The sequence below is a fragment of the Pinus tabuliformis genome, chromosome X (genome assembly GCF_031772625.1).
Source record: "Pinus tabuliformis cultivar Carrire ecotype Pingquan chromosome X, CPIR1, whole genome shotgun sequence".
Lineage (NCBI taxonomy): Eukaryota > Viridiplantae > Streptophyta > Pinopsida > Pinales > Pinaceae > Pinus > Pinus tabuliformis.
The window spans coordinates 394582667-394608642 of record NC_142308.1 but is presented as its reverse complement, the minus strand read 5'-3'; positions in this window follow the sequence as shown (position 1 = coordinate 394608642).

Below are 25976 nucleotides of genomic sequence, written 5' to 3'. Positions count from 1 at the left end.
CAGATTGTCTCCAAGGATTTCTGTGTCTCCTTGGTTGCTTGGGACTTTCTCCTCTTCTGGACACGGTGAAGCTGGTGGATCGACCTCTTGGTGATGAGGCATGAGGTCGATATCTTGCTCTAACTCCTGTTGCTCCATATCTGTATCCATCTGTTCAAGTGCTTGCTGTATCTCCTGAGCGAAGTCCTGCTCCTACGATGGTCCACCCAGTCTACCTGATGCCAGCTATTCTGATGAGTCGACCACCTATACGTGCGCAATTTGATCCATCTGTACAAGTTTTTCCCCCTACTGTACCTGTTCTTGCTACGCTTCCTTCTCCTGTCTGTGCAACTCCTCTTCCTTCCGTAGTTGCTCCTTCAACTCATGCAACTCCTCCTCTGTTTCCTCCATTCTCCGTTTATCTCTCTACCTTTGTGCGTTTCTCTTGTTGCATTGTTGCCTCTTTGCCTCTATGACCAAGGATGCTTTCTGCACAAGTGGGTCTACTCAGAACTTACAACTTTTATCTTCCTCCATGTGATCGACAATCTTCCTCTTTCCCTTGTTGCGCACTGGTATGTTCACTTCTGCTGCTGCTGCTACTTCTGGTGCTCTTCGGGATGTTGCTTCACATTGCTTCACTATCCATTCCACAATGAGGCCCACTGATTCATTGAGTCTGGAGGAGATGTAACAATACCTCCATGGGTCTTCCTCCGCCTAATGACATGCCCCGTGGATCCAGTTGAATTGTACTCTTGCACAGTGATCTTTCACAAGACAATGCAGGTCATACAGATTGTAACTTTAGAGGTCGAATGAATACTTCTTCATCTGGTCTGCTTCGACATCCGCATGCTTGAAACTCTGTATCTCGTATAAACTGATCCACAATGGAAGAGTGAGCCAAGGTTCCTTCTTCTTCTGGTGCAGCCTAGCTGTCAATCCTGCCAAGATGTGATATGATACTTCCTGCATGACGAGCTTGTCCAAGGAAAACTTTGGTAGAACATGTGGAGGCTTATTCGCGCTGTACATCCGTATGAAGGTGTCGGACGGTGAGGCATACCAATTAGCTAAGTTAATTAGTGCCTCCATTGCTGCTTTCGACATGCAGGGTGGATCCGGTTCGAATATCATCTTGCAAACCAGGGTGACAAAATGATAGGACAACTGTGTGATAACTCCTCTGAAGTTGCATTCGGAAAGCATCTTACAATAAGTGTTCACAACAGTCTTCTCCAGTGTCCATGCCCACTTCAAGCCTGGGAACTCCTGACAGGCACAGATTGCATCCAAGATATAAGTGGACATGTAGATTTCTGCTTGCATACCTTTGGGTGGTTGTCGAGCCCTTGTTACCTGTTCCTTCAGCTGATGAGCCAACATGTCAGACCAGTTGCATGCTTTGCCTTCTCTGGCCAGTTGGTCCAACGTGATCACCCAACTTCGTGGGAAGGTTTTTGTGCTTTCTTGGCCATACAATCGACATGAAAATATGACCAAGTATTGATATGCCTTCCGCAGTATCTTCATCTTGTAGACCTGGTTGGGTGTCATCCTGAATTTAGCCAGCTCCTTCACCCAGTTCTTCAAAATGTCTTTGGAGTTGGAATTATTGCTGGGTATGTTGAAGGGAGTCTCCATGATGATCACGGGCTTTGACATTTGATACATTTCATCATAATCCTATGCCCTAAAGGTAGCAATATTCGTCTCGCTGACATTGCTCAATGTCATCATCTCAGGATCAGTGTGCAAGACGATCCAATGTATCATGTCCGCATAAGGGAGCACAGGATATTTGCATGCAATCCGTACAATCCGGACTTGTGGATGTTCACATGGACTTGGCCATCTTCGAGGTCTTCCCAAAATGTTTCTGCAAATGCATCATTGACCTCTTGCCATTTCAACTTTATGTCCTTATCTACAATCAGATTGGTATCTTCATAGATCGGCAAACTTATAGACACTCGCTCAATTGCTACTCTAGTTTCACTTCCATTAGTGTCCTTTGATCCTGCTCTCTTAGAGGCCATTGATCCTTAACTTCTAAGAGGCAGACGAACACCTGCTAGATTTGGAGAGAAAGCGACATGCATGGAAAGAAATATGTCAGCGAGAACCAAAGAAAATTTGAGGAACGACATGCAACATACCTGGGGATTGATTGGCAAGTATTGCACAATTTTTTCTGGGAAGCTAGGAGACAGGCTGCCAGAATTGCGCAAAAGGTATTCTGGGTTGTCTGGGAGGCTGGCTAGCTACTAGAATTGCGCAATGCGCAATATAGGCTAGCCTGCTAGCTACTGGAACTGCGCAATACACAATTTCAGTTGGCAGTGGTTGTAGGCCCATTGACTACATTGTGCAATTTTCTGGGGCAGTAGTCACTATCCCTCAGAATTGGGCAATGTAAGACTGGTGGAGAGTCACTGGGCATAAATGCGCATTTCCTAAGAGGAAGACAGAGCCTTCCCTCTCAAGATTTCACAATGTTGTCTTGGTGAGGCAGAGTTCAGGCCAAGGCTGCCCAGACCCGCTGACGGGCATCTGAAAGCAAATGTGAAAGTGGATGCATGGCGATATTCAGTGTAAGCAGGAGTGAATGATCGTGTATGCAAACAATGAATGAAAGAGTCAGAAAATGGAACAACATGCATGTGGGTGAAGCGAGTCACTGAATCGACGATCGTTCATGCAAAACAGTTTCATGCATGCGACAACAGTGAGATGCTAATGAAAATTGAAATGGTGCTAGTACAAGGTAGTATGCATGTAAACGACAACAAGCGTTGGTAGAAATCAAGCAAACAACACTCACACAAGCCAAAACACAAAAAATGATAGAAATGTTGCAAAAGACAAGTTAAGACAACTTACCTGTGAATAGTTGAGCTGGATGTGTCAAAGACTCCTAGATGTGTTGTGGGATGTCAGAACTCCAAGATCGATGTGAATGAGTGAGCTTTGAAGCGTCGAATAAATAAGTTTAGGCTCATGACGTGCATGGAACAAATCTAGGAAAAATCAACACTTGGAGGAAAGATTCTAAAACGATCTTTGCATGTAACCTCTAGCTGCTAAAAATAGCTCCCTAAAATCTAGGGATGCTTTTTGCATGTTGCTTTTTGCTATTCCGAGAAAAGCAGGCCATGCATGCAAGTCAAGTTTTCTTGGTCCCATGTGGAACTGGTCAAACCAACTGCACATGCAATGATTTGCTCAGATGAAGGGAAAAAATGCGCATTTCTGGGAGGGAGCTGGGCTGGCTCCCCAGAGGGATTACGCAATTTCTAGGCTGAGCAGCTAACTGCTGCCCATAATTGCACAATTTCTGGGCTGAGCAGCCCTGATGGGAGGAATTGCCCAATTTTTCCATTGAATAGTGACAACTAGATTTGCGCAATTTTGAAGGCTAGCCGGCTGCCAAACATAATTGATCAATTTCTAGAGGGAAGGCTGGTTGCCCTCCAGAATTGCACAATTGCTTGAGGGAGATGCTTAGTGTGCAGTTGGACCAAGTCATGAGAAACAACCTATGAGGGGGATGCAACAATCTTTGATGGACAGGCTGTCATTCTACAAGAAAATCATTGAAGCTTTTGTACTTGACAAGGCAAGACATGCTACTGTGAAAGGTTGGTAGGGAGGCTCCAAAACGAAGCTAAGGTAAAATTTTGGAGGGTGGTTGTAGCCGCTACAACAACTTCTTAGTGTATATTTTAAATTCCTTGGCTAAGACTTCGGTGACTGGAGAATCATCCTCTCTTGCTTTCTTATATGTTTTATCTTTGGGTATTGGAGTCTCTGAATATGTCCTTGAAAGTACTTGCTCCTCAACCTCCTGCAACGAATTTTCCACCCAAGTGTGTTGTTTCATATACTTTTCAATTTTAGGCCTCTGTGTGTGCACACATGGTGTAGTTTTTTGTTCTACTCTCACCTTGGAAATTACCCCAAAGGGGTCATAAGACCAAGTGAAGCTAAGAGGGAAGTTCATTTGTTTCAGTAGGAGGTCTGCTTCCTCTCCTGCTGGTCTACTATTGCAAATAAACAGTCCCACTTGTGTCTTCATCCTGATCTGGGATTTATTTTTGGCTGCCACAAAATGAATATTATCAGAATGAATTATCTATCTGATATATTCCAAGGCAAATATCCTCATGGGCACATATTTGGGCAGTTTGTATGGTGGCAGCTCTGAACCATATACTCTAATCTCTGTGAATGATTGGTAATCTAATCTTTACCAATCCCCCGTTTTAACCTTTTCACTGAGCTGCAAAATCTTCTGAATTTCTTCACTGATCCTTGGAACCTGTTGGCCACTTAACACACAAGTGGCTTGATATATAAATTAATCTATAAACTCTAAAAAGCTGTACTCCTGTGATTGTTTTCTAACTAAGGAAGTCCAGAAAACAACTAACTGTGTCTCTCCTTGCTGATCTAGTTTCTGCATTGAGAAAGGAAACTTATCTGCATGGAAAAACAGAAACATGTACATCAGAATGGATGAATATCTGAACATTCCTTTAGTTAAAAACTAAAGGAATTGTTCATGAATTATATTTGATAAGAAGTGACCATAGTCAAAGGTGACTGATGGTCCTTCTTCTGAAGAAAGGGTGGACAAAAAGCCTAGAATAGGCTCATCTACCCACTCATCTGAGTAGTAACCAAGAATGGAAGACAAAACATAAATAATCTATCTTGTTCTTTGAGGGAACATAGAAGAGGGATATGGGGGATTTTTCTTAGGGAGTTGGGAGTCTTTAGGGAGGAAGATTTCAAAGATGGCTGCTCTCTGGGGAAAATTTAACTTCTGGTAGATTTCTCTGAGAGCTTCAATGGAGAAAGGGGAAAGGGAATCATAGTGGGGAACCTGCAACATTTGATTAATGCTGTCAGCTGTGATGGTGAAGATAATTTCACCATTTGGGGAGATAATTGCCCTCTTGCTTGCAAGGTAAGAGGCTTGGCATCTTAGGAAAAATTCAGGAAAATGATAGGATTGGGGAATAGCAAATAGAGGGAGTCTGGATTGCCAGAGATGTATTTCATCGGATTGATCAAGGAAATTATCTTGGAACCAACAACGCAATTCGAACAAGTCGAATTTGCACTGTGTTTCAGTGATTTTATAATCTCGTTCTGCTAGTGGAGTATGGTCTAGATCAATAGGGGGATTAAGCATCAAATTGATAATAGGGGCAATTTTAGGTGCCATGGTGGTTTGCAGGATGAGAATCAAAGACTGCAATAGTAAGAAATCGTTGTGCGTCCAATAATCTGGGAAATTCAGAGTGGAAGACCATTGATGATGGATGAATGATAGGCAGTAGGAATGTTGTGGAAAGAATTACAGCACAAAGAGGAGGGAATTCTATTGAACAAATAAATAAAATAAAGTGTGATCAGAGTGTGAAATTCTATATTTATCAGCAGCAAAACTGGCCTTAACCGTTGAATTAACAGCTTCTTTAGGAATTAAACTCCTGTAATGGCGGCGGTAAATGGTTAGGATATTAATGGAGGCTAAAACGGTCTTAGACGTGGCAACTAGGGATTGGGGAAGGAGTGGAGCGGGATCGTTGGCGGGAGTGACGGGCCATGGGGTGAGGTGGCGAGATGGGAGTGGTGACTGTGATAGGACATGAATGCAACCGTTGGTGGGAAGGCGCGTTAGGTGGGAAGGAAATACTGCTTTCGAGGGGGGGGCGCTGTGGTATCTGGTTTAAGGAGTGGGGGGGGGGGGTCCAAACTCACCTGGTGGCGCCACATCAAGGGGTGGTAAACCGCTTTTTGGACCCCCTCGTCATTAAACGTTGCTGCTTCGAGGGGGTCTGAACTCCTTTATGGGCCGTCGGATGCAAGCGGGGAATGATCGAGTGGTCGTGAGATGCGGGGATGTTAACACAGTAGGGCCCTGCCACATCTTTTTGGTGTATAAAACATAACCTAAAGTGCAAAAATTTGGATAATGAAATACTTCAAACATATTACATAAAATCCTCATTTGCCTATCCTAATGCTATTTTAAAGAAAATATGGGTGTATTTGGGTATGCAAACCCCTTCAATTCTTATTCTCAAAGACAAAGGCTATCTATTTCAAACACTAGACTAATCTAATCAGCTAAATTAATCCAGATTAAATAGTTGGATTAACATTATTCACCTATTTCTACCTATCTAATCTTAACCAAGATTAAACTGTTTGGTTAGGTTATTCACTCTAACCTAATTAACATAAATTGAAAACAACTTGAGCATGATTAAACTATATGTCTCAAGCAGAAAAGGATTGTGGAATTTTGAACAATATGCACACAATTTCATCTATTTATTCTTTTACAAAGCCAAAAGGCTAGTAGTGGCACTTAAACTAGCACCACTTTCAGGTTTGTTTTTGTTTTTTTGTTTTGTTTTGTTTTGTTTTTATTTTTTATTTTTTTGTTTTGTTTTTTTGTTTTTTGTTTTGTTTTTTTGTTTTTTGTTTTTTTGTTTTTGTTTTTGTTTTTTGTTTTTTGTTTTTAATGGGGTTCATTTATCATTTCTTTTCTTTTTTTTTTCCTTTTATTTTATTTTTGTATTTATACCCTCTTTTCATTTTTTATTTTCACTTTTCTATCTCTTTTTTTTGGAAATCATTTACAGAAAGCTATATTATTTACAATCTGAAAAACAGAAAGCAAATACTCAATGATCATTTATCCTATAAATTATAGGACCCTAACAGTGGCTTCAGCTGGGGATGTCATTTCTTGGTGAAGTATCAAGAACACCATAGACCAGTAGCCTTGAGTCCTTCTCTTTAGTATTTACTGCATATGATTTTTTCTGTTTTCTGTATTTATGGTGGAAAAATGTCTCAAAGCTCAGAGCCTTCTCCACGGGCTTCAACTTTGAGATATAAGCTACCCACCCATGATAGTACAAAAGTAAACGGTATTAACACTAATTATTGAGAATCCTGCCATTGACAGGTCCTCCAGGTATTTCTGTCCCATCTGTGTTCTTCAGAAAAAAGGCATTGTTACCTCGGTAAGAATCAATAATGTAAGGTCCCATCCACAAGTTGTCAAACTTACCATGCTTTCCTTTTTCTTCCCTTTTGGAATCCCATTTTAGAACATGATTACCAATTTGAAAATCATCAGCTTTTGTCCTTCGATCAAATGTTTTCTTGATGCTATCTTGGATCACCTGAGTTCTGTTATGAACTGCTTCTCTGGTTTGATGCAAATGGATGGTCTGGTTTATTCTCCTCTGTAAATCATTTGGTTCCACCTCCAACTCTTGCATCATCTTTAAAATAGGAATTCCCAACGAGGTTGGAAAAAAAACATCTATCCCATACACTAGCTGATATGGAGACATGCCTATTGACTTTTTGGTAGTAAGTTTGTTTGCCCATAATGCATTAACCAACTTTATATGCCATGATTTTTTATTGTCTCGTAATTTTTTTTTTATGATGTTAACCAAGATTTTATTGGAGGATTCTGCCAGTCCATTTCCCTGAGGGTAATAGGCTGTAGAATGTCCCAATTTTATCTGATATTTATTGCAGAAATCTATCATCTTTTTTGACCTGAAAGCTGCAGCATTGTCAGTAATAATCTTCCTAGGGCAACAAAATCTAGCAAGGATGTTGTTTTCTAGGAACTTTATGATGTCTGCATCAGAAGCTTGTCTGGTAGGTATCGCTTCTATCCATTTGGTAAATTAATTAGTGGCTATTGGAATCCACTTATGTTGGGCAGATGAGGCAGGGTGAATTTCTCCTATAAAGTCAAGGCCCCATTGTTGGAAAGGAGTTTCAACAGATATAGGCCTCAAGGGTAAAGGCAACAACTTCTTTTTACCTTCGAAGATTTGGCACTTGTGGCATGAAGCAACCTTCTTTTGGATATCAGAAAATAGGGTGGGCCAGTAAAAACCTGCCCTTAGAATATTATTTACAGTAGTTTTCCAATATAGGTGTCCATAGCAGTCTCCTCCATGGAACTCTTGCATGACTTTATTTGCTTCATTTTCCAATAAATAGTTTAGTAAAACGCCACCAACATCTTTCCATAACAGATTTTCATTTAAAATACAAAACTTAACAACTTTAAGTTTAATAAATCTAGCCTTTGTTTTAGTTAAACTAGGAGGAGCTCGTAAATTATGTAGCACATAAATAATGTCTGCATACCAGGGAGAGGTAGCCAGCTCATCTAGTTCATTAAATATTGCCAGCAAATTGATATTTAAAGCATGCAAGTTAGATTCTTCCATTAATTTTTCTAACCCTTGACCTTTGATGAGTTTAGTGGGTCGAATTTCAATATCATATTCTAGTATAACAACAATCCACTTACCCCTTTTCCCATCTAGATCATTTTGAGTCAGTATATATTTAACTACTGCACTTGGAACAAAAGCAATGATGTGCGAATGGAGAATATATACTCTAAAGTATTTGATGGCCTTTACCAGGAAAAAGATTGCTTTTCCATAATGGCATATTTCAAGGCTGCATCTCTCAAAGCTTTGCTGAAGAAAGCAATGGGTTGTTCATGGCCCTCATCATTCTTTTGTAGGAGGACTGCAACAATGGTGCGTTCTGAAGGAAATGAAAAAATGAGAAAATATTTAGTAAAATTTGGACTAATTAACATAGGTGCTTGAGTTAAAGCTTGCTTTTCACTGTTAAATGATTGTTTAGCTTCCATGTTCCATTTCATCGTAGTATCTTTTTTTAGCATATTGGTAATATTATTTAAGAGTTTAGCTAAATTCAGAATGAATCTTCTTAAAAAAATTATCTGTCCAATAAAAGATTGAACTTCTTTTAAATTCCTAGGGGGATTAATTTCCAGTATAGCTTCTATTCTACTGGGATCTATCTCGGTTCCTTGTTTCGAAATAATGTGTCCCAATAGTTTTCCTTCTTACAAACAAAATAATGTTTTCTTAGGATTGATGGAAATGCCAAATCTTCGACATTTTTCAAAAACTCTTCTAAGGTGATTTAAGTGTTCCTCATCTGTTTTCGAAAAAACAACGACGTCATCCAGATATATAACTATGAAATTACCCCATTTCATCAGTAAAAGTGAAATCCATGTCTCTCTAAAACGTTGCTCCAACATTCCTTAGATCGAATGACATTTTCACATACATGAAAGTGCCCCAAGGTGTAGTAAATGTTGTTTTCTCTTGATCATCTCAGTGTATTAAGACCTGGTTATAACCAGAAAAGCCATCCAACAAGGAAATCCAGCTGGATCCAACTATCTTTTGTAGGATGTTGTCCATCTTAGGCATAGGGTAATTGTCTTTTAGAGAGGATTTATTTAAATTCCGGAAATCAATGCAGAGGCTGATTTCACCAGTCTTTTTTCGAGCGGGAACCAAATTGGACACCCATTTGGAATATCTTAGAGGTACTATGATTTTTGCATCATACATTCTCTTTACCTCTTTTTCAACCAGAGGCATAAGCATTGGATTAATCCTCAATTTTTGTTTAAAGGGTTTGTGATCTTGCTTCAATGGGATTTTGTGTTGTATGTGTTACACAGTAATTTGTCATTGTCCTCATCTTAGTCCCTCTGCTGTGTCATGTATCAAATAAACATGTTCATATCTTACCACTCATGTAAGAAGATTAAACAATGCTTTATGATGCTGAAGAACTGACCTTTTTTCCTAAGTTTTTGCATCGTCAGTAGTAAGACATTAAAAGGCGCGACGATCCCTTGTCATGAACAGTCCAGTCGTGACATCATCGCAGGTGTACACGTGTTTCCCACAACGGTCAAATTTTAGGCTCAGCGCGAGTCCTCCAACCATTTGTTGCGATGATTGGTCTGAATGCATTGCCTCCTTGCGATGTCGTCGCTGAGACTTAGTTCGTGACTTGCGACGATCCAGAATTGGTGAATTTGTTCAAACAGTCAGCCTTCTGGGTGTTTCTAGAGTTGGTTTTTGGGTAAGTTTGGGTCACTTTTCCTCCTCTGGGATGGTGGTTCTGCCTCTTGTGCAACCTCCCTTTAGGATAAGCTCCCTCTCCCTCTTTTCATGGAGACTCCTTCTCCTATAAAATTACTCACCATTGCTATGATCTGTGAGTTCTTTAGTTTTTTGAGTTCTTTAGATGGGCAGTGCTGGCTAGTTATTTTGAGTTTGTAGATAGCTTTGGTGTGAGTGTGACAAGTGTGGGATTTCTAATAGTTTGATAAGAGGTTGTGGAATGCCTTAACCTTGTATTAGAGCTTGTGAGTGAGAGAGAGATACCATCTATTTGGGAGACCCATTCTTGAGAGTGAATGCTTGAAGAAACATACTAGCTGGACAATCCAAGAAGGCTTGCAACGTCAAGACTTGGTTGTAAGCTTTGCTCTTGATTAATTTTAATACAATCAATGATGATTTCCTATATCTTGTGTACGCTTTACTTGATAGCTTATGATTTCTTGACCTTATAAGTAAATAGATCATTGTTGTTCTCGGTTACGTGCTCTGTTGTTTTCTTGTGGTGTTTCAAGTTGATTGCTCATTAAGGAGAAAGAAACAGAAGCTGGAGTAGCACAACGAAACTTCATCAACCACCGGTTTGAGGTAGGCCTCCAACAATGACTATTTAAGGGAATCAATTGTTGTTTTGTCTTTGCTGTGACTCGACCCACTCTAGGGCTAGAGGGGTTGCCTATGTCTGCAGAGGGAACACTTTCCTTTATCATAAGTTGGCGACTCCACTGGGGACTCCTTTGTATGTTTTCTTCTTGTTTACCCTTGATTTTTCTTTTGATTTAGTGTCTCTTGAATTTTGGGGTTAAACCATCAGTTTTTTGGGTTACCTAGGTCAATTTGGGAATTCCCCTTACTGCTTGGAAAGATTATCTGGTGTCATTTAGGTTATTTTACTTTGTCTTTTGCTTAAGTATGATCGTCGCTGAAGATATCTTGACAGTCGCGACGACGTCGCCCTGTCTTTGTTTTGTAAACCTGTGCGTTGCTGATGCCTGTCATACAGTCGTGACTATACCTGAAATCGGCCCGTCGCGGAATACATGTGTACTCCTGTGACAACGTCGCTCTGTTGCTGTGACTATTGGCTTATCATCACTAGTTGCTGGTTATATACCCGCGACGATTCCTGTGTAAGTTGTTTTTACAACTTCACCTCCTGAATTCACTAGTCTTGTTTATCCCCTGCTGTTTTCCTCTCTCCCATCAGCTTGTTTTAACTACTTTTAGTTAGGGTACTGTCTCTTTGGTTTCATTGAGTGAATCTTGTGTTCTTAGTCTTGTGACCTAGCTCTTTCAAGTTTTTTGAACCATTTGTCCGGGTTGCTTGTCTATCCATGGTTCATCCGCAACTGTCTTATTGATTTTCTTGAAGCTTTTTCGTTGCTTGTTTCTCACTGGTTGATTTTTAGTGTCGATTATTGAACCAATTTTTGATATTGATTCGATTTCTTCACTAGCAAGCATAGATCACAATTGTTTGGATAGATCAGTTACACTTGCTTGTTTTTCTCTTTAAATTCTAAACAAAAAAAAATTAAGGGATTGCATTCATTTAGTATAGGGAAGTGAAAGTACATTTGCATTTCAAATTTTCATGTTTGAGAAATTGGAAAGTAAGCTTTAAATCTATCATTAGTAGTATCGATGCACTGTAGGATTGGTGTGTTAATGCATTGTGTTTCTTAGCACTTGCATTTGCTTGTCTTGGTTTTGTCTTGGTTTGGGAATGAACTTTCTACCTTTCTGTAAGTAGGTGTTCATCGAAACGAATGGTGCTTCACTCATTGTAGCTACATTCTAGGAATTATTGAGCTACATTCGGTAGGGCCTGAAAATTGAAACCTAATTCAAGATCAACTCTAAAATGAACTGAATGAACTTAACAACGCATTGGAACTTAACGCACATTATTTAGAGGTCTAGGCTAGAGACGTGCTCTGGCATCGTTAAACCTAGTCACTATTGCTTTCGCTTAAGGTTGGGTGATTCCTCCTTCTGTGACTCAATAGCTGCCTAGTACGGACTTGTGCTCCCAGTACCGTCGAGTATATATCGGGAGACCCCACTAAGTTATCATCCTACATCCATAGGAAGCTGTGTCTACTGCCTTACGAACCGTAACGCACCGAACACAGCATTCGGGAAGATTGACTGTCGTACAGAAAGTCCTTGGTCATTTCTCTTTTGATCACGAAGGTGTATATGCAATGTTGCGATTTGTCTGGTAAACCTTTTGCCTAGTTCTCCAGAGTAGTCACTTTCGTTCCTTTTCGACTCCTTAAAAGAAAAGGATCATCTGAGCACTTGTCCTTTCAGGCTCATTAAACCTCGAAAGAGATAGATTCACCTTTTCGTCCTTTTCTCAACTCTTGAAACATGAAAAGGTCAAGTTTTGTTCCTGTGTCATAAATTTTACTACCCACGAAATATTCCTAGTAAGAGTTAAAGTTCTTCGTTACAGTTCGAGTGTTTTTCAGGCTCATTCCAGATGGAAACATTTCCTAAGTTTACCGGCCAAGGTCTTTCCCCAGATGGAACTCCTGGTCTGTTTCCTCCTTTTGGAAATGCTGGTGCCCTGTACATGGCAACTTTGTCCCTGCCTGGGTTAACCATCGGTCTGCCCGTTTGGTTGTTTTCAACCTCAGTGGTCCCGAGTGTCATGACCCCTGTTCTGCCCTCTCCTTCGTTTGAATCACGACACGATGATTCCAAGGTTGAGCCTGTGCCTTCTTCCCCTGTTTCTTCGTCTTCACCTCCTACTTCACCTGGTGAAAGTTCTACATCTAGCAAGCAGGAGACTAAGAGGAAGAAGAAGAAGACGAAGAAGAAGAAGAAGTCCGATAAGCACGAGGCCACCTGTGCAACTATTTCCCCGAGTACATCTCAGGTCGGAACACCTCCTGCTCCTCCGCGAAAGGTTAAGTTTCCTTGTAAATTGTGCAAGGGTGACCATCTTCTTCGTGATTGTCTTGGCATTCCCGGGATCTTAGAAGTATGGTCTCACGATCTGGCTCGTCCCTCATCGTCCTCTAAAGCTCATGTCAATGTTCAATCCTCAACTGGCAGCGGTAAGAAGAAAGGGAATATTCGATTCCCCTATAGAATGTGTGAAGGCAATCATCCCCTTCACCTTTGTCTACTCATGGATAAAGCTTCCATCGTTTTGGAAAGTCTTACAACTTCTTCACCCGACTTTCTGTTGGTTATCAGAGGCTCTCTTCAGATCCTCTCCCTGTTGACAAAGAGATTGACTTAGATTCTTCTCTTGTCCATCCTCCTCTTCCCGAACCTAGTTGTGCTCAGCATGTTCCAGACCAACCACTGGTTGGAGAGAGTGTCGACTTGGATTCACCACCTGTTGATCACTCTGTTTCGGAAGATCATCCTGATTATATTGTTCATGTTCTTCTCGTCTCGTCAGATTCTCCAGAGTCTGAGAACGACCCTCCTATCCCAGATGATTTAGAGAATCCTTCTTCAGTTCCCGTAGAGAACGGGGGCAATCATATGATACTTCCACCAAGTAGTTCGATCATTTCCTTCGACTGGAGTCACTTGACTACTTTCTGCCTTCCATCCTATGTGCCTTTCTAGATTATAGTACATGCCTATGATAAGGCAGTACCTGGCACTATCTTGGATGAGGGCGCGTCAGTTAGCCTCATGCCTTTCACTACTTGGCAAGCTTTGGGCTCCCCACAGCTTGTGCCGGTCACACATAATCTATTGGCGTTTGACGGAGGAACTAGTCAACCTTTAGGGATCCTTTCGAAGTTCCTTGTTACTTTGGGATGCAAAACTGTCTATATAGATGTGATGGTTGTCCAAGGTGCTTTAGATTTTAGCCTTCCCCTTGGTCGTGACTATATTTATGCCATGGGGGCTCTTGTTTCTTCACTTTTCCGTGTGGTTTGTTTTCCACACGATGGAAGAATGGTGACTATAGATCAATTGTCATTCTTTAGTCCCCTAGTGCCTCCTATACCACCTGTTAGCGCTCGAATTTGCCTCAGGCTGAGGAAGGCGAAACTCAAGGTAGCATCAAACCACTTAGCCTCGTAGCTAGCCCTACGAGGACAGGAGAGGGCTCTCTCCGGTCTATCTCAGCAAAAAGTTTTCTAAAAGGGCGGAGATGACCAATAAAGAACACTGATTTTAGGCTAGTAAATTGATTAAAAAGGGGTTTTTAATAAAATGATGGGGTTTTTCTGGGCTGCATGGGGCAATGGAACAATTTAAACAGAGAAATGTAATCAAAAACACAGATTATCCCCTGAGGCAAGGTAGGTAAGAAATTTTAACATCAAATTGAGATTAAATGGAATGGCAAGACTGTTGAGGAGCTGACAAGGGCATAGAAGATGAATACTTGTCAAACAGAAGAAAACATTAAATATGAACAAACTTAAAGGCAGAGCATATAAGTTATGAATTCTACCTTAACACTTCATTTGTTCAATTGGAAATGATCATGAAATGAAATGAACACATAACAGGCTTTACATGAAACAAAGGAAGACACAAATGTTAAATCTCATACCACAGGAATCTCAGAAGCCAGAGCTGTGTATTTTCATTAAAATCTCTGTCAAAGACTGTACAATAGAAGCTCTCTGTTCTCCACCAGCTCTCAGAACTCCTCTCTCTTACCCACTAACTTTTACAAATGATTTTTTAATACATTAAATAAAAATTTGCTAAGGAAAAACAAATCGACCCCAAGACAAGGAATTTGTTTTATCATTATTAAACAAACAAAACTAAGAGCCAATCAGCGTTTCTGAAGATAGAAAAGCGCTCCATTTTCTACTCGAATCTGTTGATCATTGATGAAGAGGTGGCATTTACAGGTGTCAATCCCATTACTGAAGGCAATCGGATCTTGTTCTCTGCCACTTCGCACATTCTGGAAATTACAACTGCCCCCAAATTTTTGGAAATGCATTGGCCATTTTACCGAAATTAGGAAAAGATCTTGATAATCTGGAGTAAATCCACCGCATATATTTTGAAGACGGATCGAATGCCAGAGTATTTGCAATTGACTGCCACATCACAGAATATAGATCCTCCATTTCTCTGATAATCTTTCCATTGCATCTCAACTTGCTGTCACCACATCTAGTGCATTACTTACAGCAGGAATGTCTAGTTCTTCAGGGTCAGATTTGGCTCTCTCTGACATTACTTTAAAGAATAGTCTCGAGTCAGCTGCAAATATGTCAGCAAGTGCCTTGACCAAGGAGCTACTTCACGGGAATATGAGCACTTGTGTGCTTCACTCTGATGGTGGTTGAAATGTTACTAAATCTGGGGGATCTGTGGACGTATTGACAGAAGCCTTGCTTGCTTCGTTGCGGGTTTCTGATGCTGCAACTCTTTCTATCAGTTACATGGTTATTTTGCTTTTTGTTTCATGTTATCTTGGCTTAATAGCCTTGATACGCTACAGTAGAGGTGAGCCTTTGACAGTGGGTAGGATCTATGGTATAGTTTCGGTGGCAGAGGCTGCTCCTTCTTGCCTTCTTTGATTCTGCTCACTCATCTGCTCAGGCTTTTCATCTTGATACAGTAATTTTGTGTCACTGTCGAAGATGGTTCCTTGGAAAGGACACAAGTAGAGCCCTCAAATGCCTTCTATGGTTGCACTGATCGGGTCGAGATACCGATTTGCGCTTCCAGGCCTTTCCTTCTTCTCTTCCTTCTCTGTTTCTGCTGACAAGATGAACAATACCACTTACTTTCTGGTATTTCAGCCAGAGGAGGTTTTAGACAATATATATGATAACCTTCATCACAACCATCACAAAGGATAACACTGTTGTTGTTCTCATCTTTAAGACAAGCTCTACAAAGGCACGAGGGACAATACCATCCAGGTGGAGGACAAGCTTCCAATGGTGGTTTCAAACAGCTCAAGTGGTAAAACTTAGAAAAACAATCGATGTTACTGCATTCCACTAGAAGATCGTTGTCTTTGTTACCTACAGAACAGATTTTGCGTAATTTGCAATCAGCCATTTCATCATTAGACAGTTCCAACTCTTGCTCCATACCATGCATTGCCGTCACGTTTACCTCTTCCCTTTGAGAATTTGGTCCCTCCAGTTTCCTACCAATTCCAGATTCTGCTTGTTTGTAAAGTTCACCATTTTGCATCTTGCTTAGCCGCTCACAAACAACACAGTGATAGACAATGTTTTCTGTGCCTTGCACATTTTTCTCTCTTCGATGGAATGAGTCAACCTCTGGCGATTCCTTTCCAGTTGCAAAACAAGGAGCACAGTACCAGCTTCCACTTGGAATTTCTTCAATTGGAGGTGAAAGGAAATATGTATGATATGCTCCATCACAAGCATCACATATTAGAAGACAATCATCGCACTCATCAATACCACAGGTTTTGCAAAGACTATCATCTGTACCTGATGAAGGAAGGTCACACTGCTTATTTTGTAGACATGAGCTTACAATATTATCCCCTTCCAATGATAATTAATATCTCCAAAACATTGCCATTTTACTCTATGCTTTTATCTTATTAAAGGTTCTATTTTAACCCAAGAACCAACTGATAAACTCAAAGGAATCCATGTCTCATCATCATCCTTTGTGTTGTATATAACCATCAAACTCCTACAACAACTGAGCGTGTTGTATATTTGGCATTTCTGGCATTTGGATGCAAAACTATGTTTTGTTTGATTCCGCTTTGTCTCTGATTGCTGATGATATTCTGAATTGTGCTTGTGCAGGGATAGGAGCTTGAAGTCGCTGCCATTTGAAGAGCTGGAGAATTTTGAAACATTTTGACAAATTACATATTCTAAAAAACACATTTAATGATTTCTTCTTCAAAACAGGGTTTTGAAGAAGAATCAATCTCACACTGACATACAAGACGGAGTCTAACACCACCATCATCCCCTATCGGCTCTTGTCCGCAAGCAACCCCTTCCTTGCCATAGGTCAATTATGTGGCTACCCATTTCGTCTCCACCTATGCTGATGATCATGCAGATGGTCTCATACATCATGTACTGGGGGCATTGGAACTCGATCTGTCATTGGTGTCTAATGACATGTGTTCCTCCAAAGTGTAGTTCTTCCATCCAGTGAAGACCTCTTGGGAGTCATGTTTTTGTATGACCCATGAATCAAAAGTGTTTGAGGATAGTTCTTTTCTTGTGCCGACCTCGTTAAAAAATGGAACAAGGAGTTCGAGGAGAGTTCTTTTTCTTGTGTCAACCTTGTTAAAAAATGAAAACAAGGGTCTTGAGCATAGTTCCTTGTCTTGTGTCAAGCTCGTTAAAAAAAGAAATAAGGATTCCTGAGGATAGTTTGATCTTGTGTCAACCTCATTAAAAATTGAAACAAGGATCATGGAGCACAGTTCCTTGTCTTGTGTCAAGCTCGTTAAAAAATGAAACAAGGAGTCTTGAGGAAAGTTCTTGATCTTGTGTCATCCTCGTTAAAAAATGAAACAAGGGTTATGAGGATAGTTCTTTTACTGTGTCAACCTCATTAAAAAACTGAAACAACTCCCTTTCCAAATCGAGTCTTTGCTTAAGATCTCGTAAAATACAAGTCGAGTTTTTCCATGATCTTGAAAGTGAACCTTCATTCCATCCACCTCATTGAATGCAATGAAGCTTGGGGGGCATGTACCTCGATTTGCGTTATAATGCTGGGGGCATGCGAACTTATAACAAGCATAGTTTTTTTGTTTCAAGCTTGTGTAAACATGAAACCGAATCCAAGCAAAGTTCTCCATGGTTCAAGCTTGTGTAAACATGAACCCATACCTGATTTATACCTCGTGATTGTCGTTTTTATCCGCTAAATTCTACTAGATGAGCCTTGGTTGTTTCGTTCCATCATCGCCATCTCTTTGGCCGATCATATGCTCTCACTTGGTTGTTTTTCCTTTCCTGAGGAACTGCAACGATGAGTGGTTTTATTAGTCAACCTCTTGGCCATTACATGTTTTGAGCAGTTCCACCATTGTGAGAACCAATTGCTACCCTTTATACCACTCATTCCTCTAGGACGAGTCTCCTTTAAGCTCTTTTCTGACTCGTAAAAGATGAAAAGATTTCCAAGTTTTTCCCTTTTTACTCGTTAAACAGAATAAAAGGCGGTCCACTTTCAGCTCTTTTTTGACCGTATAAACATGAAAAGATCACCGAACTTTTGTCATTTCGAGTTCGATACTGGTTATGAAACTACGTGTCTTCGATCACTTATTTACTTTTTCGGATCGAAGCCTAATTACGAAAAGTACTCCTTGATCGTAATGGTCAAGCGGTTCTCTCGGGTATTGTTTTCTACTTTTTCGGGCTCGAGGGACACAAATTTATGAAAAAGGACCCCCTTGGAGTTTTCTTTTCCGTGTCTTTTTCAAACTCTCTAAACATGAAAAAGACTTCGAGTTTTACCTATGTCGGACTCGTAAAACCCTGACGACATTGGACTCATCACCATGACGAGACTCGAGCTTCTCCTCCCTAGGGCTCATTAAACTATTACTAGGTTGGATTTGTCTGAAGGTCAAACTTATATCACAAGCATATGATATCCCCTTCATGCTTCTTTTTTAAAAATAATTGGGGTACTCGCTAGCAATGGTGGGGGAAAGTTTGGAAGTCGTCATTGGTTATCTATGGCAGCTAGTCACTCTTGAACATCGACACTTTTGCTTCTTGTTGGGTTGGGATATCCCCACATCGTCATTGGCCTTCCGGGGTTTTGGGTTGCCATTTTGCCTCCTTCCATTTGATCCATGTTGTCTCCGTTAGACCTCCGATCCCTTGGTACCAAAATGTTGCCGCATTCTGGAGTCATGTCGCTGATATGTTCAAGAGTATAATCCTTCTACAGTTCACACCTTTACCTCCTCCTTTGATGCTCTGTTTCACCATCTACCACTTGTTCCTTATCTCGGGTCGTTGATGGGGGAAACATTATGGCCCTCCTGCGACTTATCGCCTCATATCGACACCAGCTTATTATCCAGTAGGTTGATCTAGAGATCCTTTTCGGTACCTTGGAGCTTGCATGCCTCAATGGCAAGTTCTTCGCACCTAATGACAAACTTTCATCATTGGTCTTCGATTGGGTGATTCCACGAGTGTTCGAATTCAGATCATTCTTCACACTTTGTGGATTGTACTGGCAGTACCTTGAGAACCATTGGCATTATTGGTGGTTTCTCTCGTGCTTGTTAACAGTTTTCATCATTGACTGGTAATCAAGCGACTTTCAACCATGCTCGACTTCAGCACGTTTGTTCGCATGCTAGAATTTATACTATGATTGGTTAGGGTTTCAAGACCCCGAACTAAGATTACATATGTTCGGGTTGCGTGGATTGGTTCGTGATTACATACATGACTCTTTGATTGGATGGCTATGACCATACCTGAGTCCTCATGGATGGCTGCGACCATACCTTCATCATTATGGTCTTATCAACTGGGTGGCTGCGTCCATACCACAGACCAAGGTTCATATGTCTTTTGGATGGCTGCACCCATGCCTAGACTACTTTTATTTCACTATCAGAGATATCAGTTGTACTTGCGCTTGCAGGTTCTTCAAGGTGGTGTTCCAGTTCAGTCATGGTTTCGTAAAGCATTTCACCCCTCCCACTCTCTCGAGCTTCATGCTTTAGGGGGCATCTGTTACACAATAATTTGTCACTGTCCTCATCTCAGTCCCTCTGCTGTGTCATGTATCAAATAAACATGTTCATATCTTCCCACTCATGTAAGAAGATTAAACAATGCTCTCTGATGCTGAAGAACTGACCCTTTTTCCTAAGTTTCTGCATTGTTTCTAGTAAGACATTAAAAGGCGCGACGATCCCTTGTCATGAACAGTCCAGTCACGACACCGTCGCAGGTGCACACGTGTTTCCCGCGACGGTTGAATTTTAGGCTCGGCGTGAGGCCTCCAGCTATTTGTTGCGACGATTGGTCTAAATGCATTGTCTCCTTGCGATGTCGTTGTTGAGACTTAGTTTGTGACTTGTGACGATCTAGAATTGGCGAATTTGTTCAAACAGTCAACCTTCTGGGTGTTTCTATAGCTAGTTGTTGGGTCAGTTTGGGTCGCTTTTCCTCCTCTGGGATGGTGGTTCCACCTCTTGTGCAACCTCCCTTTAGGATAAGCTCCCTCTCCCTCATTTCATGGAGATTCCTTCTCCTATAAAATCACTCACCATTGCTATGATCTGTGAGTTTTTTAGTTTTTTGAGTTCTTTAGTTGGGCAGTGCTGGCTAGTTCTTTTGAGTTTGTAGATAGCTTTGGTGTGAGTGTGACAAGTGTGGGATTGCTAATAGTTTGATAAGAGGTTGTGGAATGCCTTAACCTTGTATTAGAGCTTGTGAGTGAGAGAGAGATACCATCTATTTGGGAGACCCATTCTTGAGAGTGAATGCTTGAAGAAACATACTGGCTAGACCCTCTGAGAAGGCTTGCAACGTCAAGACTTGGTTGTAAGATTTGCTCTTGATTCATTTTAATACAAAAAATGATGATTTCCTATATCTTGTGTACAATTTACTTGATAGCTTATGATTTCTTGACCTTATAAGTAAATAGATCATTGTTGTTCTCGATTATGTGCTCTGTTGTTTTATTGTGGTGTTTCAAGTTGATTGCTCATTGAGGAGAAAGAAATGGAAGCTGGAGCAGCGCAATGAAACTTCAACAACCACTGGTTTGAGGTAGGCATCCAACAATGACTATTCAAGGGAATCAATTGTTGTTTTGTCTTTGCTGTGACTAGACCCACTCTAGGGCTAGAGGGGTTGCCTCTGTCTGTAGAGGGAACACTTTCCTTTATCACAGTATGATACTAGTGTCATAGGACTTTAGGTCCTCATAACTCCAGGAAAAAAACATCAATGTTTCTTTGAGAAATTTAATGTAGTTCAACTTTTCAGTTGGAGGAAAGGATTTAGATAGTTTGATCATTTTGGGTTGAAGTTCAGTCCCAATGTTATGTTCCTCAACCCCAGCTCTAGTGGGTTCAATTTTGGGCTTCTTAGATACATCATTGAAATCAAATAGATCTTCTAAAGGAACAAGCCCTCTAGGCAAGATGTTTGTCTTTCAGTTGTAAAATATTTGTTTCTTGTTTTTCTTCATCTATTTCATGTAATTCTAATTTATTTACACTAGTATGTACAATATCTTCTATATCAAACTCCACATCTATATTAGTATCTTCAAATTCATCTTTAGAATTCAAAAAGTTTTTAATCTGAGCATCATCTCCAAAAACCTGCCAGTATCTAATGTTATCATTTACAATAGGTCTATTCTTCACTTCGACTGTCTATGGACGAGTGGGACGAAATGGTAATTTAGAAGTACTTGCCGAAGTAGCAAGACCATCAGGAGATATATTTTGATCTCTTGAAACTGTAGACAAACTATATTCAATGAAAGAATGAAGAAAGTCTAACACAAAGTTTTTGTAGGCTCTCATATTAGGATGTTTTGCAAAGTATTCTCCTTTGATTTGTTTTATCAGTAACTCAGAATCTCCATCAATGGAAATTCATTTTGCACCAAGTTTCTTCAAGAGTTGTAATCCTAAGAGCAAGGCTTTGTACTCTGCAACATTATTGGAACACTGAAAATTTAATTTGTAAGAGTGACCTTATGAGTGATGAGTATATGAATTAGAAACCCATACACCAACACCAACTCCTTCTTTACTCACTGATCCATCAAAACCCAAATTCCACAAAACTTCATCTAAATTATCCTAGTCAGTGATTAAGGTTTGACCATCAACATTGAGACAAAAATCAGTACTATGGCTTTGAATTTGTTCTTGTGTGCTTACATCATTGTAAATAATAAATGAGTCCAAATCAGAATGAACATAACATATAGGATAATTGTTAGGCCTATCCTGAGAAGTGACCATGAATTTCATGAGTTTCTCTCTATAGAGTCTTATGTTCTGACCAAAGATAGGGATTGTTGCATAAGGCATATCCATCTATAGAGTTCCTTGGAGTTTGGCTCCCCATGAACGGGAAAGAAAAATTCCATATTTGGGTGGAATATTGACAACGACTATATCCATAAGTACACTTTTAGCAGGGATTTGGACTAAATTTACACACAAATATTTTATAAGTCCAAGGCACTTAACTTGACTAGAATCAAATGAATACAGGTCTTTATACCTTCTGGTAATATCTAACCCCAACTTCTCCATAATTACTTTTGGCATAAGGTTGTGGGAAGCCCCTGAGTCAAGCATAGCATTGTGTAAGATTTTGTCATGAATAGTTAGACTAACATAAAAGGGAGGAACATCTCCCTCTTGAAGTTTTCCATCAACTTCAGGGCCAAATAGTAATTCAGATTGATGATATGATACATTAACTATATCAGTGCCTTCTCCTATGCTCAATGCTTTCATTACCTGGGATCTATAAGGAGTTTTACTCATCAATTCTATCAAAGGAATAGGGATTTTGAGTTTTTCCAATTCGTTTTCTATATTAAATGATGTCTGTGTTTTATTTGAATTGATAACTTCTAGTTTATCAGCCACATCTCTTTGGGGTATATATCTTGGTTGGCTGGTAGAGGGATCATTTGTTTTAATTGTTTTGGACGCATTGTCAGTTTTTTTTTTTGGATTATAACATCAAGATTCTTTCTAGTAAGGATCTCAACATTCTTTTTGGCATGTATTTCAGCTGGTTTCTTTGGAGGAGTATCAGGTACTTTTCTACCCCCAAGGTTGTATTGTTTGTGAACTTCCATAATAGCATTAACAAAGCCTTTCTTGTAATCCTTTGTCTCTTCAGGTTCTATTTCATTTTGGGATAACATGAAAAGGTCTTGATCTTCCTCAGTGAGAAAAATATAGTCATTATCATTTACTCCTAATAGATTTATTTGAGTATTCTCTGTATCATCAGCTACTTCAGCCTCCTCATGCGTATAATTTTCCTAGAAAGGAGGTATTCCCTGTTGGTCTAGACCCTTTAGGTCTCTTTGTTTCTTCAAGGGTTGATTTCTTCGATAGTTTGGATTTCTTATTTACCCAGTTTGATTTTCTCTTTGAGGATTCCTATCAACTATATTGATTCTGTCCATCATTTTCTCTACTGTTCTCAATATACTGTCTAATTTATAATCAACAGAAACAAAAGATGAAGGTTTCCCTTTTATCGTTACTCTTTTTTCAGCCTTTAACTTAACTTTCTTGGCTGGTAAATTAGCCTCTACTTTAAGTGCGTTTGTGTTGGGTCCCTATAATACTAGTGATTACCTCATTACTATTGTAGTTATACCCCTTATTAATATTTTTGTGCCCCTATTGCCCCCATATTGTTATTATTGTGCCCCATAGAATCCCTCTATTGTTATTTTTGTGGCTTTATATTATTATTGTTAGGTCGACTGGATTATATTGTGACTCCTTAGACTCCTATATATAGAAAGGAGGTTTTGTCATTTGAATCATCCAAGAATTGTTCATTTATGTAATGTAAAGGAGGTTGCCCCCTCGAAGAGGCTGAATTCTAAGGCGTTGATCTATCTTTTCTATCTTTTCTTGAGCTGGTTTCATAACATTTGGTATCAGAGCTTTGGATTCTAGGGTTTCGCTACTCCAAACAGGTCATCGTGGCATTTTCGCTATAACGTTTTTTCTGCGACGTTTCAAAAGTTGAAAAAAAAACCCATTTGAGAAGAAATCGCGCTGAACCTCGGGTCCAAATTTCAGAGCCTTTCGCGTTATATTTGTGGAGATATGATCTGAGGAATTTGGTATTTTTGCAGACTCCTGAATTACATTCCAAACAGGTGACCTGGGGAAAATCGTCATAACTTTGTCTCTGGGGATCAGATTGAAATTTCATCAGAAGTTACAGAAAGAGAACGGATTTTAGTTTCTTGTGTGCATTTTTTAGATCTAAAGGTCAAAACAGTGACTCGTGGCACGTCATACAAGTTCGCTCTACTGAACTAGTCTATAATCAAGTCACTGTGGGAGATTTCACATAACTCTTCCTTGGAGAATCCAATTTGGGTCAGACTTGTGGCATTGGAAAGAGGACGCAGAAGGCTACTACAGATCACAATTTCAGAACTGGAGGATTTGAATTTACAGAGATACATCAGATTCAATATCAGGCTTCTACAAAGTGAAAAAAGGTGTGTAGTTCTTTTTTAAATTTTTTGCGTAAGCTTGGTTTGAAGGAATTCAAAGGGCATAGTAAAGCATTATTATCAGTAACTGATGCCCCGAGGAAAGAAAATGCAAACACCTAGTAAGGAACTGAAAGCTCTAGCATGACTCATGAAGAAGAGGAAGAAATGCTACATGATATATCAAAATTACAAGAACAAGTGCAACAAATGTCACGCTCACAAAAGCTAATAGAAGCTAAGATAAATGGTGTGGAATCTAAGATAAATGGCGTGGAATCTAAGATAAAGGGCATGGAAGCTAAGATGGATGATTCAAAGACAGATTTGAATAGAGACATGGCAGATTTGAAGACAGACATGGCAGATTTGAAGACAGATTTAACAAATTTTCTACAAGAAATACTTACTAATGGTGAAAAGGTTGTAAAGGAAACTCATGATGTGAACAAAAGAAATGTTAATCATGATTCCATAGACTCTAATGTTGGATCGAAGACCCACCATATTCCAAAAATCGATATGAGGAAGTTTGATGGCAAGGATCCCGCCACATGGATATTACAGATGGAGCAATTCTTCGATCTCAATAATGTGCAAAACACACAAAAGGTACGTATGGCAACTTTATATTTGGAACCAAATCAGTTTGTATGGTATCAATGGCTTTGCTCTCGTAAACAATTTATCACTTGGGAAATTTTTACGGAAGAATTGATAGCACATTATGAGGATACAAAAAGCAACACTTTTTTTAGCCAATTGATAAGTCTCAAACAAAAGGGTTCAATAATGGAGCACATTGAGGAGTTCCAAAAATTGAACATAAGGGTAAAAGATATTCCAGAGGAGCATAGGATTGATGTGTTCATAGGGTCTTTAAAGGATAATATCCAACATGATGTTCGCCTTTGGGAACCTGATTCATTAGAGAAGGCATTCAGGTTAGCAAGAAAAATGGAAAGCAAAATTATGGCAACCAGGAAGCATACCACTCACAACTATAAAGACGGAAGTGTTGTTGCCCATAGTCTTCCACAACCTATAAGGTTGACACCACAACAATTGGAAGAAAAAAGAGAAAAAGGGCTTTGTTACAGTTGTGATAGCAAATACACTAAAGGTCATAAGTGTGCTGAGAAGAAATTATTCTACATAGATTGTGAAGAGGAAGAAGAAAAGGAGCAAGAAAGGTCAAAAGAAGAGGATATACTCCAGGAACAAAGCCTAGATGAAGAACAAATAAATCCGACCATATCTTGTAATGCATTGGCGGGAATTACCACTCCTCAAACCATCAAGATAGAAGGACAAATCAAGAAGAAAAAGGTAATAGTGTTGATTGATTCAGGAAGCACCCACAATTTTATTCATTGTAAGGTAGCAAAAGAATTGAATTGCTTCCTATATCCAGCACCAGAGTGTCAAGTGATGATTGCAAATGGAGGAACAATAAATTGCTCTGGAAAGTGCCATAATATCAAGCTATCCATGGGAGAATATGTATTGACTAGCCCAATGCTTTCCATTCCAATGGGAGGTGCTGATGTTGTACTAGGAGTCCAATGGCTACAATCCTTGGGTACAATAGCTTTTAATTTTCAAGAACTTTTCATCAAATTTTCTACGGAAGGAAAGGAAGTTGAATTAAGGGGTATTGCAGGGAAACCAGGAAAGATAATCAGCTCTAATGGTATGACAAAGCTTCTAAAAAAGGAGCAAAGAGGTGTAATTGCACAATTATGTTCGCTAGATGTTTCCACATCGGAATCA